The sequence below is a fragment of the Euprymna scolopes genome, chromosome 42 (assembly GCF_053919585.1).
Source record: "Euprymna scolopes isolate OS-2025 chromosome 42, ASM5391958v1, whole genome shotgun sequence".
NCBI classification, from domain to species: domain Eukaryota; kingdom Metazoa; phylum Mollusca; class Cephalopoda; order Sepiida; family Sepiolidae; genus Euprymna; species Euprymna scolopes.
In genome coordinates this window covers 37802482-37808583 of record NC_136523.1, presented here as the reverse complement: position 1 = coordinate 37808583, position 6102 = coordinate 37802482, and the positions used below count along the sequence as shown (strand labels likewise).

Genomic DNA, 6102 nt, shown 5'->3' with positions numbered 1-6102 from the left:
AAAAGAATTTTCGCAAAGGAATATTTTACGTTTACCGACAAGGGAGATAATAATATTTCTGCAAATCATTTCTTCTAAACAATATGTTGTTGACGTCTGGAAACATAGATACGTGGTAGGGCATTCGACTAGAGATCGATTGATCTTGTGTTCAAGTTGTATCGCACTATTTTATTTTAAGTTTATCTTATGAATTCAATCAATCAATCAATCAATCAATCAATCAATCTATCTATCTATCTATCTATCTATCTATCTATCTATCTATCTATAAAAGTGAACGTGTCTGTGTGTCTGTCTGTGTGTCTGTCTGTGTGTCTGTCTGTGTACATGTCCCTATGCAATAACTCTGTCAATTTTTAGTCTACAGACTCGAAATTTTATATAGAGGGTACTGAGATTTGGGAAAATCTATGTTATCGGTTTTAGGTCAGAAATTTCGCTGTTAAGAGGTCAAAGTTCAACGATTTGAGCATTAAGAACTCTACCAAACCCCTGCGACAATTTGGGGTATAAACACTTGAAATTTTACATATAGGTTCCTTGGACATGGATCTAACTTAATAACTTGATTTGAGCCCAAAACAATAAATATTAAGGGACCATAATAGAGGTCAAATTAAAAAAAAAATTGACCGTTTTTTTTTTGCTCAGCATACACCTACAAACACCCGGGTAACGCCGGGCTGAAATGCTAGTTTATGATAAAAGAAGTTGGACCATTTAAAATCGCCGCAAATAATTTCTTTGATTGCATATACAATAATCAGATTTTTAGAGTATGAAGGGTTAACCCTCCATACTCTAAGAATCTTAAAACAAACTTAGCCAAAGAATTTTTAAAATATTAGAACGAAACTTTAAAGCCTTTCATAGGTACAGTAAAATCTTTAACAAAAGCACGATCAAAGTGTCTTACTCAACAATGCCAAATCTCCATAAAAAAATAATTAGTTCCAACAATAAAAATATTAGGAAGATACAAAATACAAATATGCAAACTATAAGCTGTAATTAATCAATGACCACGCCCCCATTAACAAATCTACCAATCAAATACAACCAAACGTATTACATACCAATACCACTCTTAATCTAGTTGAAAACAATTATTATAAATGTATTAAACAAAATGGATATATATTTAATAAAAACACAAAATATTACAATGATGCCCTTAAAACCCCAGGATACAAATCACAAATTAAATACCAAAATAAAAAATGATAAAAGCACAAATTACATAGAAAACTGCAATAATTATAATAAACCTAGTAAAAACATAATAACCTATAATATGACCATGTGCACTGAACAGATACCATAATACCTAACATTAAATTCAAAATTTTACTCATCTTTTTTAAATGGAAAGTACAAAATAGTTAAAAACACTCCCCCATGTTAAGAATGGTTTTTTAAATAGAAAATGAAAATAAAATGTAAGTTTTTTTCATTTATTTTAAACAAACACTCATGACCCATTGGGTCAAATATTCAATTCATATGTTAATAATAAAGTCAATAAAACTAATTAAGAAAATGCGGAAATGAACGATATAAAAAAAGCAGAAAGTATTAACAATTGTTGATTTGGATAATTTAAACGCGAAAAAAAAATTGGGACGCTGAAAACATACACAGTAAAACAATACATTATATTATTTGATTATTTATTTGTAATGCAAATTAAAAAAATATATTTTCGGGGTTATTTATCTATGTTGGTAGTATAGAAGAAAATGTATGTACGCATGCTCAACCGGAAGTCGTAAACCGGATGTGTGGTTACAAGGTCATTTGAGTTTTATAATTATATAGATGAAACAAAATGCAATTTACTTTGGGTCCACATCTGAACTTATAAAACACAGAATCTCCACACATAAGCACTCCTTTAAAAATCTATCGCTGAACAACCAGACAGCTTTATCAAAATATATTTGGTACCTTAATGATGGAAATATTCCCTTCAATTTAAAATGGAAAATACTAGGATCTTATAAAGCGTACATGCCGGATGACAAATTCGGCGCACTTTGTAGATATGAAGCCCTTGATATATTTAAATATATTGACAGTATATCCATTTTCTTAAACTTAAAAGACGAAATTCTTACGGTATGCACTCATAAACGTTGGTTTAAATTCGACAGTTTAAGCCACCACAAATCATAAAATTTTCTGATTACTAATCTATTTTAAACAGTTATAATTTATAACTTAATAACTATTATTATTATTATTATTATTATTATTATTATTATTATTATTATTATTATTATTATTATTTTACTTGTTATTTTCTTACCATTACTTTCTTTTATTTCTGATTATTTAAAATTTATACGTATTTTTTATTTTTATTAATATTAGTACTATAACTATAATAATTACTATTATAAATATTATTATTAAATTACTATCACAAAGATTAATATTATTACTATTATGACTTTATTAATCTTACTATTGTTTAAACCATTACAATAAATAAATAATTCACTTTATAAATAAAAATCGGCCTTGTGCCTAATTTGCTCGGTGGGGGAGCAAATAAATACCGCTTTTCTTGGCCTTTTGGCCAAGATCAAAGTGTAGTATCTGTTCTTACTACGTGCTGTACTTATGTTTGTAACTTTGTGCTATAAAGTAGGGGATCACTTTTCTGTATTAATTTAATGTAAAATGATCACCCACTTTACAACCAGTCAGTCTCAAAGCCATTCAAGTCATTCTCCAGATCATTCAAGTTGTTTTTCGAGAATTCCAGTTATTTTTTAAGCATTCAAGTCATTCTTAAGGTAATTCAATTCACCCTTAAGTTCATTAAAGTCATTCTAAGTCATTTACTTTTTATTTATTTAAGTCATTTCAGCCCATTTTTCGGTCATTTTAGTTTATTTTTAAGAATTTCATGCCAATCCTACATTCACGCATGCATTCATTACACGAGAGCACGCGATTAATGGCTATCGGCCTTGTTTCTTAGAGATATTAGAAATATTTTCTCTTAACCTTACTTTTCCACCCTATTTTATTTTATTTATCAACATGAAAATTAGTAACCTCTTTTTCTTTACTTTTTAAAAATATTTCCAGGAATATCTGCCTTACTACAAAAAATGCTAGGTTTATTTTGGTGTCCTCCCCCCCCCATATTTTTGCTGATGAGGAGACTTTGTTTAAAGAAAATCTTTTTATTACATTAGTGTTCAAAACATATTGTCTATTTCAATAAAACCATCGTTTCCGAAACGATCGTACAATCTGTTGATTTTGTTTGTTTTCCTTTTGATTCTGATTTTTAATTCAAAATTATCAATCATTTTACACGATATTAAAATAGCTCTATGATATCTATGCCTATCGAGCTTATTATGTATCTACATTACAACGAGCACTGTTTTCTTTTAATTGTATTAATACATTTACTAGTACATTAAAATAAACTCTGCTCTTCATATTCTATGTCTATTTCCCTCAAAATTAGTATATATATATATATATATATATATATATATATATATATATATATATATATATATATATATATATAGTGATATTCAGTGTAGCTTAATCGCCATATATATTTTATAAATTACTAACTTGCTCTACCTACGTATTGAGCACTTTTGAAGTAAATACTTAAAGTTTACGCATAAATCTACAATTTCGTATATTAACTTTATGTGAGTAAATTAAGTAGTTATATATATATATATATATATATAAAATAGATGCTATTTGCTCTTATATATATAATGTCGTCTTATATATTATATATATATATATATATATATATATATATATATATATATATATATATAATATATATAAGACGGCGGAGGAGTTTGGTAGTGTCTGCAAAGGTCAACTCTTTCAACTTTGACCATCTTAGCATTCAAACATTCGCCCCAAAAACTGATATAAAAGCTTACTGCATGTCTGAATACCCTTTATGTAAAAATTCAAATGTTTAGACCCAAAATTGGCTAAATAATTTGCTAGAGACCGCAATGGTAAAATATTTTGAACTTTTTCCCCTTTGGTAGCAAAATTTTCGGCCAGAAACCAATTAAAAAGCTTGCCCTATGTCTGAATAAACTTGTTGCAAAATTTCAAATGTTTAAAGCAAAAATTGGCTGAGTAATTTGGTAGAGACCGCAGATGTCATTTTTTTTAAAAGATTGACCCCAATTTTCACCCCTTTAACATTTATTATTTTGGGTTCAAATCAAATTAAAAAGTTGGATCCATGTCTAAGTAACATACATCTAAAATTTCAAGTGTTTAAACCCACAAATTGGCGGAAGAGTATGGTAGAGTTTTCAAAAGTTAAATCGTTGAACTTTGACCCCTTGACACACACACACACACACACACACACACACACACACACACACACACACACGCACACACACACATATATATATGCGTGTGTGAGCTTTTCGGCATATATATATATATATATATATATATATATATTATATTTTGTGTACAGAAAGTTGTTAGTTGAGACAGATCATTGGTACCGTCGGTTTCAAGCCCGATAATAAGGCCCGTTTAAGGTATCCTTATCAAGCTCTCTTCAGCCAATATTCGTCAACTTTCTGTACACAAAATATAAGTACGCTCTTAAAATTTGGATTTTCCTTTTAATTGAGCACTCTGCTGGAATTCTTTTTCCCAAAAAAACTAATCATATATATATATATATATATATATATATATATATATATATATATATATATATATATATATAAAAGTTTGATCCATGTCCAAGTAACCTACATCTAAAATTTCGAGTTTTTAGATCCAAAATTGGCATAGCAATTTGGTAGAGTCTTCATAGGTAAACTCTTTCAACTTTGATTTCTTGGCAGCCAAATTCTCGCCGAAGAAACTTATTAAAAAGTTTGCTGCGTGTCTGACTACCCTTCATGTAAAATTTCAAATGTTTAGACCTAAAATTGGCTGAGTAGTTTGCTAGAGACCGCAAAGGTCAAATCTTTTGCACTTTTACCCCTTGGTAGTAAAACTTTCGGCCAAAAACCGATTAAAAAGCTTATGTCTGAATACACTTTATGTAAAATTTCAAATGTTTAAAGCAAAAATTGGCTGAGTACTTTGATAGAGACCGCAGGGGTCAATTTTTTTTTGAAAGTTTGACCCCGATTTTGACCCCTTAACATTTATAGAGTCGTGATTTAAGGTCGGCAAGCGTATAGCCATTTATACATTAGATTTATAAGCTCTCCATACGAATCGAACACTTTTGAAAAATATTGGTTTTTAGTTCAGAGATAGATAGATAGAGAGCGAGCGAGAGAGAGAGAGATAGATAGATAGATAGATAGAGAGAGAGAGAGAGAGAGAGAGAGAGAGAGAGAGAGAGAGAGAGAGAGAGAGATTAACCAATTTACCCCCAAACAAAGAACATTTTATAAACTAGGATTATTGGCGAGTTGAAAGGAGATTGCGATTGAAATAAAAGTAAATACAATTCGTCCACCTCCCGCCCCAATACGACCCCACCCCCAATCCGTCACGCACCGCTTAATACTGTCCCCCACCGTCTCCTAATTTGGCTTCAATTCAAAGAATATTTAACCCAGTTTCAACGCGGAGCAGCCCGAGCGGAGACAATTATTGCCTCACCACCGCATCCGTCGCGATCGCTTGCGGAATACCCCAGGGGTTGTACATTTCATTCATACATGAAAAAGACATACGTGGCCTCCCAGAGACAATGGACAACCCGTGTAAACATGCATGGTCGTGAAGCCTATAGCTAGGCAAGTGTTGCTCAATCCTAACCACACTTCTCTTCGGAGTAACCTATCCTGCCTTTACAGCACGATCGTCTTCAAGTCCAATGTAAACACGTACTTACTGAGCTATCTTCTTAAATAATCGAATTCTATCCAATTTTCGCCACCAACGGTCACTACGCTGTTGTCACATTAACAGTCGTTCACCCACTCTTATCTGCCGACATCTTACATTTTTATTTTGTTCTTTAACCAAATCCCACCAATCGCACTCCTTACGGGTTCATTCCATTTTCTTACCACCATGAAAAAATTGCAAAATTTGACA

At 30.9% G+C, this 6102-nt stretch overlaps 1 pseudogene; it reads left to right on the top strand.

Annotated features, from left to right (window-relative positions):
- The first annotated feature begins 2562 nt into the window (after positions 1–2562).
- Positions 2563–2701, top strand: LOC145267271 (U2 spliceosomal RNA; annotated as a pseudogene).
- Positions 2702–6102: the final 3401 nt, after the last annotated feature.